Source organism: Notolepis coatsorum, assembly GCF_963971535.1.
Source record: "Notolepis coatsorum genome assembly, chromosome: 12".
NCBI classification, from domain to species: Eukaryota; Metazoa; Chordata; class Actinopteri; order Aulopiformes; family Paralepididae; genus Notolepis; species Notolepis coatsorum.
In genome coordinates, this window is record NC_140176.1 from 78,296,273 (window position 1) to 78,308,223 (window position 11,951).

Consider the following 11,951-nt stretch of genomic DNA (forward strand, 5'->3'; position numbering starts at 1 on the left):
CCCGCTCTACCAACTGAGCTATCGAAGGGCTATGTTAACATGCTCAACACCAAACGAGTCAACTCTTGAGAATAGACAGTGATAGGAAATACTGGGATTGATTGACTTCACTAAAGACAACTGTCCAGGGAAGCCCAGACCATGAGCAACATCTGGTTGAGAATCCAGACCCGAGTATTTGAGAGAGATGAAATCTGTTACATAGCATAGGTAGCATATCTGCAGGTTGTCCTGATAGCCAGCAGGTGGCAGTATCCCCTAGTGTTCATAAATGAATCACCTTTGGGTGTGTTGAATGAATGAAAACCTTATTTAACAGATTGCAGAATGGGTACAATACAGTACGGCTCAATACACACAATTGTTAAGGGGATGCAGACCTGAGAAAGACGTTTGTCTTGTTTACATCAGGGTCCCCCATACATGACATTTATGGCATATGGACATAATTATAGGTATTTAGTACTGATACATTTGTGACATAAACGGTATTCAAATATACAGTACTGTTACCCCTAGATCCTGACAGAGTATATACATATGATGGGGAGGGGACTGTGCATTAGGAGGGGGTGGGTGGGTGGGTGGGAGAGAAATATACATACGGCGGGGAGGGAATATATACATGGGGAGGAGACTATTAGGAGGTGGTGGGGGTTTTGGGCATTTACGGTGGCCAGTTTAGAATTGCAGCCTCCCGTAGGTGCTCTTTAAGAGCGGTTTTGAATGTGGGTAGGTTGATTGTTTGATTGATTGATTGATTGAAAACTTTATTAACAGATTGCAAAATGGATACAGTACAGTACAGCTCAATACATACAATTGTTAAGGGGATGCAGACCAGAGAAAGACTTTCGTCTTGTTTACATCAGGGTCCCCCATTTTCAATTCATCATAACATATATGATACACATGACATACAGATAGACAGTACTGCTACATCTATACATTTATGACATACCAGATTTGCAAATACAGTACTGTTTGTGATACAAAAAGTGTCCAGAAAAGAGTGTATATACATTTGACATAGAAACTGTATGTAGCAGGGTGGATTATCCCTGCTTTATGGGAGTGGTTGTACACGGCCACCTGGTAGCGGGACGCAGCAGAACTGGGTCTAGCTGGATCCCCAACTTTAGGCTCCAATGTACAGTCATTTACCTAGTATGGTTTTGTCAATAGTCCAATGTACAATTTTGTTTGTTTGTACAGAGTCTCCCCCCCCCCTCAATGTACAGTTTTGCTTGTTTATACAGTGTGCCCCCCCCCCCCCCCCCCCCCCCCACCTCCAATGTAAATTACCCAGTATGGTTGTCAATATCCCAGTGTACCCAACCCCCCCCACCCAACCTCCTCCAATGTACAGTTTCTACGTCAAATGTATATACTCCCTTTTCTTGACTCCTTCTGTATCACAAACAGTACTGTATTTGCAAATCTGGTATGTCATAAATGTATAGATGTAGCAGTACTGACTATCTGTATGTCATGTATGTCATATATGTCCTGATGAATTGAAAATGGGGGACCCTGGTGGAAACAAGACGAAAGTCTTTCTCTGGTCTGCATCCCCTTAACAATTGTGTGTATTGAGCTGTACTGTATTGTACCCATTCTGCAATCTGTTAATAAAGTTTTCAATCAATCAATCAATCAGGCCAGGAATGTCAAAGTGGGGGTCGAACAGCAGGAGCGGATGGGGCCTAGGATTCACTGACCTAGGGATGGTACTCTGGTCCTTCTGGCCCTCCAGGGCGATCAGCAGTAGTTCCCCACACACCCCCACTTCCCCCAATACTTCCTGCGCCCTCCCACACCTGATGGCAGTAAGATGGATAATGTTTTCGCTCCCCAAAGCAGTACCCTTCCTTAATGACCTGTAGAGACCTTTAACCATGAACTAGAGACAGGGGTGGGGAAGGGTTAAATAATGATGAGCATTACCCGGACAGAAAATGGTTAAGACAACAGACTCAGTAACAGACACACACACAGTGCTCCCATTCAGTATTTGTTTAGTGGAGCATTTGGTTCTCAACACAACTACAACCATTACATTGTTATCAAAAGGCACCATGAGCAAAGCTCTTATCGCTTACACCACCATGAGCAAAGCTCTTCCCGCTACACAACCCTGAGCAAAGCTCTTCCCGCTTACACAACCCTGCGCAAAGCTCTTCTCACACTAGGCTAGACACAGTAACAAGACCTTCCCTTTAAGGGTTTATATATACTGTTCCACTACTCCATAGGTGGGGAGAGAGGGGAGGAAAAGGGAAGGGATAAAAGGGGTTACTGAATGGGAATTTTATATAAGAACACACATATTATTACACTCAAAAGAAATTAACAGTGGGCCCACAGTTAGCAAATAAAACCTATCTAGAGCCGGCTTGAAATGTTTGGGGCGCCCCTCTTACACTGCTCTCCAGTGTGCATTCAAAGCACCATTTATCTTCACTCTCATAGAGCTCACTCCCCACAGTAGACTGTCTACCGAACACGTTTCAACACTCAGCGCACCTCTGATACTTATCCAAGATGGGGCCCAATCCTAGCACCACTAGTCCGGATGCTAAGATGGCAGACGGAGATCCCGCGATAACAGCCGGCGGGGCGGGGTAGGCACTGGGGCAGGTGCTGCGGTCAACGGCTTGAAGAGGCTGGAGCAACGTGCAGTGTAATGGCGTCCTCTGCTGGGCTGAAGAGGTGGGCCGTCACGCATGCTAAACTGGGGTACTGTCCTAAACACAACTAAACTGCGGGTCGTATTGCACCCTCCTACTATGACGCCTATATACACAGCTACCGCGAGGTGACCAATGTCTATCACCTGGTCTTCGGCTCCCCTCGCCGGGTGAAGCCTTCACAGTGTCTCTGGCACACGAACCACACGCTAAGCTACCGCAGATATTTCTGGAATAACCCGTTTTGTAGCAGAGCCTATTCCTTTATCCGGCGCATTAATCAACCGCTCAACTACCGCATGTATTTCTGGAATAACCCGTTTGGTAGCAGAGTATATTCCTTGCACGCTCGCTTCTCTGGTGCTCTCCGGTGTTGACGTCTGTCCTCGTCTGTGTCCCACGAGAAAGAGAAAGAGAAAGCCACTCCCCGTTGCACCTTGCAATGAATCATTTTCTTCCTCTCTTGATATCCTTCCTGTCCAGCGACCACCACCACCGCCGCTGTACATTGGAATACTGACAAAGCCATACTTGGTAATTTACTGTACAACTGGGTTAGGACATTTGTGGGGCCCAGTTTCGAATTGCAGTCCCCCGGAGGTGTTCTTTGAGAGTGTTTTTGAAAGTGGGTAGTGATTCACATTCCTTTACAGCTTTGGGTAGGGCGTTCCACATTGATGTGGCATAATTGCTAAACGTGTTTAGTCCCTTGTTTGAGCCGAATCTGGGTTTAACATGATTTGTGGAGCTCCCTCTGGTGTTTCACCTTCCGACAAACACAAGAATGACAAACCGTCAGCTGTGTGTGTGAATTGATTGATTGATTGATTGAAAACTTTATTAACAGATAGCAGAATGGGTACAATACAGTACAGCTCAATACACACAATTGTTAAGGGGATGCAGACCAGGGCCCTATTCCCCGTACCTGGTTCAACTAAGTCGATCAAAAGTCCCATTATCCAGATTAAATTAACCCGATGTTTGAATCCGCGCTTTCCATGTTCCTCGAACGTTGATTCAGTCTCGTTAATTCAAACCAGACTTGATACTCAGGATAATTGCGCATGGCCGCCTCAGTTGAAAAGACAGCAGGTGTCCATTGCAGAAATCCTGATTTTCTAAAGGCATTGATTGATTGATTGATTGATTTAAAACTTTATTAACAGATTGCAGAATGGGTACAATACAGTACGGCTAAAAAGCCTCGCTGACAAGTTAAATGCATATAGGCTAATTTTAAGTCCCTCATTACCCCAATCAATCAGATTATATTTCTTTAAATGTGCCTGCTGGCAGTAGGCTTAATGGAATGAATAATCAAATGAGATCTTGCTAGCGAAAATAATTTGTTCAACTCTTTCAGAATAAGGATAAAAACAAGCCCAAATAGTATATCTAATTGATACGAATTATATTATGAGGATATCTGTACTGTATGTGCTTAGGTATTATGTACTATATAAATACATGGTTCCCAAAGAGAGGCTTGGAGGGAGGCTTGCAGTTACACTATTAATCAGGTTTTAATCTGTTCATCCATACATGCATTGAATTGATTAACCTTTGGTTTATACCAGTGACACCTCATGTTCATCATCAGATAACAGTGCTTGAAAAGATAAATGCATTTTCTCAAATTCATTCATCAAAAACGTCAAAGGCTCATTCAATTGATCAAGTCACGTCACATCATCAAATCCATCAAACAGCGCATCTCCACATATATTTTAAACCCAGTTACAATATCACAATAACGTGTGACACTGTCACAGTGACAGTGATACAATTAAACAATCCACAGATTCAGATTCCTCATAATTCATATCCACAATCCACGCATAGACGCTTCAGCTTGAATGAAACACAATCCGGGCTCTCCGTTAAGCAAATACACAGCGAAGAATATTAAACTAATCAGAGCCAAACGCCGATAGGTTTCATTCATTAAAAATATCCTGCGGGATTCACATTTGCAATGATCCGTTTAGTCCGTTATTAAAATAACTGTGTGTCGCGATCGTGAGCGCCGCCCGTATCCGTATAACTATGACATGCATTATATAGGACAAAGTAAATTCATAGGCTGAATATGATTTATTATCAGCATTTTAGGTAGACCTATTATTTTTCATTTCAAACGAAGCACAAAAACTTAATTCAGAATGGTATAATGGGATCTACACTGTGAGAAATATTTCAGGAAGCAAGCTGCATTTCTTTGCGGGGCGTGGCCATGCAGGTTATCCAGCTAACTGAACTTAACCCTGCCCTGGACCAGGTTCAAACTTTCTGATCTGTTACCATGGCGATTTAGACAATCCGACGTCGGGGAACGGAAATGTCTGGCTTAAGTCAAGCTATGCTGAAAATGATCCAGCTAACTCAGTTAGCCAGGTACGTTTTGATAGTTAGTTTTTCGTTTCAAACGGAAATAGGAAAAATCGGAAAAAAAACTGAAATACGAGGTGTTTTCCTATTTCCGTTTGAAACCAAAATAGAAAAAAACGGGGAAAAACTGAAATACAGAGCTGTTTTTCGTATTTTGGTGTCAGAATCAAATGAAAAAGAAGGAGTAAATAATGGGCCGATTTTGGTCCATACGTTTTGATAGTTCGTTTTTAGTTTTTGATGTGAAGAATGGAGAACGGAACCACGTGACAAGTACGTTTTTCAATGTAAAAGCCATGCCCGATCTAACGTTAACACATTGGTCGCCAAAAACGGCGTAAGTCGTTAATTGCCCGCCATGTGTTGAACGCCAACAACGGCGTAAATCGTTTTTGGGATCAATATTTCATTTTTTCGCCATGGCATTCATAATTCATCCAGCCAACCTCCGGACTCCAGCGGGACCCTGTATGAGATTGCAACGCCTCAATACCGCCGCCTGGTGGATGGTCGGGCAAGTTACACTCTCGCCAAAACCGGAAGTGCCGATCGGTGCGTCGAGGAAATCCCTCCGACAGTCACATCTTGTTACGGGACTCCAGACAAACACTATAGTGATTGATTGATTGATTGAATAGTTTATTGGTTTAGAATGGAAAATCACACATATACATTTGATCACAATATGAAACAGGTATACATTTCTCCATTTACCAATAAGATTTCATAAAACACAATAAAGCCATAGGCTTGTTTCCATTGTGGTCCTTCATCATTGGTGTCAGTGGATTTATGTACTGGTGTGTGGACGTGGGTGTTTGTAGTGTCTGTATGTCAGGATGTGTGGTATAAAAACAAAAAAATACATACAATAATATTCCATTTTATAGACAATAAAAGAATAAAAAGGGAACAACACATATTAAAAACCCTTTGTTCACTACTCCCAGCTTCTGCTACTTATGATCCACCTCTTTATAGCTAATTTAAAAGCGGAGAAGGGGCTTATGGTCTTCAACTCCATTGGTAGGCTATTCCATTGTACTGCTGCTGAATATATGAGTTTTGGCCTATTTTTCTATTGCATCTCACTGGTACGATGTCTGTAGGGCTTAACATGTGTCTGTGTAAGGTGAGTCCTGGGATGGAGTTTTAAAATCATTCTAACTAATTTGTTCTGAGCTGTCTGTAGCCTACCTTTCAGTGCTACTGTGATGCCAGTGTACCAGGAGGAGCATGCATAGTCATAATGACATTGGATCAGTGCCCCTGCCAGGACTTCCATTGCTGACCTGTTAATATAGGTGGACATTTTATTCTCTGATTGATCTTTGTGACCACCTTTTGTGCCATGCTCACCCCTGATAAGGTGTTGTCCAAAATACATCCTAAGTATGTGACTTCCTCCTTTGCTGTTACCTCGATATCTCCTACCACTACCTTGAACCCAGGAGACCTCTTAAGTCGTATGGCCGAGCCAAAAAGGATAGCTTCGGTTTTACCCAGGTGTAGGGATAACCTGTTTTCGACCAGCCAATGACTGATCTTGACAAGCTCTAGACTGAGTGACCTCTCTACTTCTCTTTTGTCCTGATGGGAGACCACGAGTGCAGCATCGTCCGCAAATAAAAACAGTTTACAATCACATGCAGTTTTCATGTCATTGACATATAAAAGAAATAAAAGTGGTCCTAAAATACTTCCTTGCGGCACCCCGCACGTCTGTTGGAGTGAGGAGGATATGGTCCCAATAATTTCCACTACTTGTTTCCTGCCTCTCAGATAAGACTCCATCCACCTTAAGGATATACTGTTAAAACCCATAGCCTTCAGTTTATATAAAAGTATGTTGTGGTTAACAGTGTCGAAGGCTTTTTGTAAGTCTATTAAAACCATCCCACAGAATTGACCTTTGTCCACCTCTGTTCTAATTTGGTCTGTCAGATATAATAAACATGTGTCTGTGGAATATGATGTTCTAAATCCAGACTGGAGCTCGTACAACAGGTTGTTTGTAGAGAGGTATTCGTTTATTTGATCATTAATGATCCTTTCTATGACTTTGGATATCGCACTAAGAATCGACACAGGCCTATAGTTCCCGGGGTCTAATTTATTGCCTTTTTTGTAAAGCGGAATTACTCTGGCTTGTTTGAGATCATAGGGAAACTGTCCTTGACCGATAGATAGATTTACAATGTGTGTTAAGCCGGAGGCGATGGACTCTGCTGCATCCCTAAGAAATCTAGCAGGTATCTTGTCCTGTCCTGTTGCCTTGTTAGGATTGAGCGCCCTCAGTTTTTTCAAAACTGTGTCCTCAGTCACACTCGCAAAGGAGAAGGAATCTGTCTGGATACCTTTCTGTTTGTAGTACTCCCCTACCTGTTTTTCATCATACATGTCAGTTGTACTGGGCAGTCTCTTAACTAGGGTATTCGCTATGGTGTTAAAAAACGTATTTAGACAATTAGCTATGTTCTTATTGCCTGTAATCACTGTGCCTCCTATGTCTAGAATCATGTTTTTAGCTTTTGTCCTGAGCTTGTTTCCATACCCTGTTTGCTTTAAGCACTTCCATAATTTTTGTGGATTTGATTTATTCTCTATAATTTTGTCATTAAAATATTCAGCCTTGGCTTTCTTGATCATTCCCGTGACCTCATTTATTTTCTTCTTGAACTCCTCATAAACCTGTTCAACCCTGTTTTTACTGAATTTCGAAAATGTGTCATGTCTGGACTTTATAGCTGCCAGGATCTCTGGGTTCATCCAGGGCTCTTGTCTGATTTACGTTCTCATTGTTTTTTCTGGTGCACTTTCATTAATTGCCGTCAGAAACAAAGATTTAAAATGACCCCGTATAACGTGCGTTTAGACAACACTATTTGGGACAGACCATATTAGGCTATTACTTCACATAAAATATCATGTCTAAATGAAATGCACAAAACTAAAAATGTGTGTATCATAACGTTACCCTGGTATAGATCTGTATGCATGTATTTATGCATTTGGATCGCTTTCTAAACTTAACACTTTGATTGCCATGGTTAAAATTCATAATTTACCATCCCTCGCCATCTCTATTTGTCTATTTTTTTTTTTTTCTTTTTTTTTAACCTTTATTTAACCAGGAAGTCCCATTGAGATACAAGATCTCTTTTGCAAGGGAGACCTGGCCAAGATGACAGCAATAACACCCGAAAACATCAGACAGCAATAAAATGTGCGGTACATCACACAAGAACATAATAAAAGTGCATGTACACAATACACAATACATCACACGTAAACATAAAAACACAAAACAGAACAGTCTACATAACAGTAAAAGTGTACGACAGTAAAATACAGGGCAATACAGTAACTCTGCAGTTTTGCAGCTGGGACCCGACTAGAGAAAGCAGCGACACTCTTCCTGTAGGAAGTTATGTAATACAGACCTAAACTCGCAGAGGGAGACCAGGGTATCTAAGTGGATATGGTCCTGTAGCCCATTCCATGCCGAAGGTGCGAAGCTTGAAAAAGCCGTTCTTCCTAATTCAGTGTTTATTCTCGTTTTTTTTTAAAGTAGCCATCTTGTGGACCTGGTATGGTAGCTGCTAGAGGCAAAGCTAATTATGAGCGTGGAACAGAATTTTTTCTATTATGGGATGGAGAAATGCCTGATCCATTTCCAGGTTGTATAATAGTATATACGTCCAAATCATGTTGTTTTTTCGAGTTATTTGCACCGATCGATGTTCACTGTGTCAAGACGGAGTCTCTCTAACGATAGCGAGTGCCCGGACGACATATGGATGAGCACTTCCGGTTCAAAGAGTCATTTCCTGTTTGCGATCTGCCGATCGGCCACCAGATGGCGCTCTTGAACCGCTAGAGAGTTGAGTGGAGCTTTGCAGTGTATCTCAGGGCTCCGGAGATTTTTTTTGAAATATTGATATCAAAGACGAGTTACGGCGTCTTCGGCAGAATGAGCATGGCTAGGAATGACGTCTAAACTCATCATCGGCGATTAAAGTGTTAATAAGCGATATGATTTCGGCATTTATTGCGCCACACAAACCGGAAATGGATGTAGGAGATCGGCGTCAAATAATTGGGATCTTTCTCCTCCAGTCTCATCGGCGAACGGTAAGAGGACAGTAACGTTATTTTCAGCCCGATTGTTTATTCATTTCACTGCAAACCATCTGCTCAATATATCAACCCATACTAAATAAAGCCGTTACTGATGATCAAGGAATTATAAACGACCCCCCCCCCTTTCCTTCACGCATGATGAAGCATAATGTATACCGATCATATACATTTGAATTTTTTAATATAGCGTGTATAGGAAAGAAACGCCAATCGATAATTTATATATGCTTCAGGGCCTATAACTACTGTTTTTGGAATTACAGCAGAAAAGATTAAAAACATACTTATATTCTCGACGCTAGTATCACAACAATGTATGAAAAAATATAACGTTCCCACATCCTGAACGATAGATAATCGATGTTGAATGGGCCATAGTAATGTCAATATAGCAATACAATTTTAAAAGTTATAGCCCTGCAAAGAAGGTAAACATCTCCATAGGCTTTCAACGGTGGCAGACTGGCTATATTGATGGATATAACCCATGGCGCCCAATGTGTTAACGAATATGTATAACATTATGAATAAAATACATAAATACATGCATACAGATCTATACCAGGGTAACGTTATGATACATACATTTTTAGTTTTGTGCATTTCATTTAGACATGATATTTTATGTGAAGTAATAGCCTAATATGGTCTGTCCCAAATAGTGTTGTCTAAACGCACGTTATACAGATATCCTAGTTATATAGCATACTGGCCTCGCGTCTCGCTCTTCGCCATACCGAGATATACCCCTATCTCCAGTACCTACTGTACTTCATTAACGAAAACAATGCACCCATGCACTTGACCAGGCCCTGCCCCAGTGTCCCCCTATAAGACACCGGACATGGTCATACTCGCCCTTCCTCTTTTTTTCGTTTCCATCATGGACGTTGCAGTGCACTCCATGAACTAATTGTTATGAAATGCAGAGAGAAATTGAACAATGTTGGGTTTTCGCCAGAGATTTGCCAGCCCCTAGAATCTTCTCGGCACGTTCTGACAGCGCATCGGGCCTGTTCTGGGGTTTCCTCGTCTTCTGACAGCGGATCAAGGGACGTCGCGCGGCGGCTAGCTGTCGTGGCTAGGTCGCGCCCAGGTAGGGCCTGCGTCACCAGGCATAACAATGCTGGCGTTAGTGATACTGCTCGTTGTCCCGTGAGACAACCGAGTTGTGTATTGGCGCAAGGGGCAGGATATCTGGGTAAACGTTGACGTTTTCCCGGCTATCCTGGAGCGCGCGGCTAATGCTATGCTACGATGCTGGGTTACTGTTCTTTTGATTCCCCGCTGAGGGCTGTCTTTTTAAAAAGGTCTTCCCTCCTCTTAACCATTCATGCTGATGGTCAATCGGTGTCTACTGTTGGGAGTTTTGACGGGGCTTGTTTACCTTTTTCATGGGTGAATGGGCTGAGGCCTAGGGCTGGTGTGCTTTTTGTGAATCTATGAATGGTGTGCGGGACCGTCAACAGGTGACCGCAAGGCCGACAGCCTTGGCGGCCGAGGGATTGGCTACATTAGATGAGCACGCCCTAAAAAACCGTCGCCGTCTAGCTGTGTGCAGCTCGCTCTCCGGTCACTCCCCCCCCCAACACCAGCGGGATAAGGGCTCTGATTTGTTTCCTTTGGTTGCGGGTTGCGTGTCTTCAATGAAGCACCCCACGTTTCGCTTATCATGGGGACAGGGGCTGACACCCAGTTGATGGCTGAAACTGGGTCTGTCCGTGAGAATGTTGTGCGCCCACGCCACACGTTCTGCGTCTGTGTTTGGTTGAGCCTGGTGTTACGTCTGTCAACTACAAAGGTTGTCAGCAGGGGGGCTCGAGACCTCTTGAGGCAAACAGTGCGGGTTCCCCCGACCTCGCCTTCGCCAGGCCGGGTATCACGTTAGTGCCTCCCATTCCCGGAAGACCGGCAGTGGTCTGGCAGGCGCGCGTGATTTGGGTGGTAGTAATATCACTGCAGGGCTACGGTGTGTAGGAACCCACCCTATCGGGCAGTGTGGGGGCCTCACACCTTGCATGTGCAGCTGTAGAACAATTGCTCAGCTGTTCATGCTGGAGGGGTGTTCAGTGGGGGAGCTTTTGTCACCTAGTATGATGTCAGCTTCTCCCGTATCAAACCGGCCCTTTCTGTCGGGGTCCCCCCTTGGGTGCGATTGCCTTGTGGGTAGTGTCAGGGTCCGATGTCCCGACTCCACGGAATGCTCTGCTCGTGCGGTTAGCGGGTCCAGGGTTGGCTACGCACAGCGGGCGGGACCGGGCCGCCTATCTACGGTTTCTGGCAGACCAGCGCCAAGTAGCGGCGGGTGCGCTTGGGATTATCATCACATATGGCTACGGCAGTGCCATATGTCGAGGTGGATGGAGAGAACGCTGAGGCGGGGACGTGTGTTTACACAACCCCACCCGTTTTCAGGTTTGGTACAGACCCTATTGTCAGGGTCACCAGCAGTGACAGCTCTGGCCAACGAGATCCAATCTCTGTGGGCGAAGCAAGCCATCGTCGTGGTCCCAAAGGAGGACGCGATGCGTGGTGTTTCCTCCCGGTATTCTCTGGTGCCGAAGAAATCGGGAGGGGGGGTGTCAGACCCATGCTGGACCTGTCCCATGGAAGCGTTCATTTGAACGCTGTCAGGTGGGGGCCTGGTTCTCCTCCATAGACCTGTAGGATGCGTATTCGCATCCCCGATCTTCCATCCTAGGGCTTACCTACGCTTCCTTTGCAGGG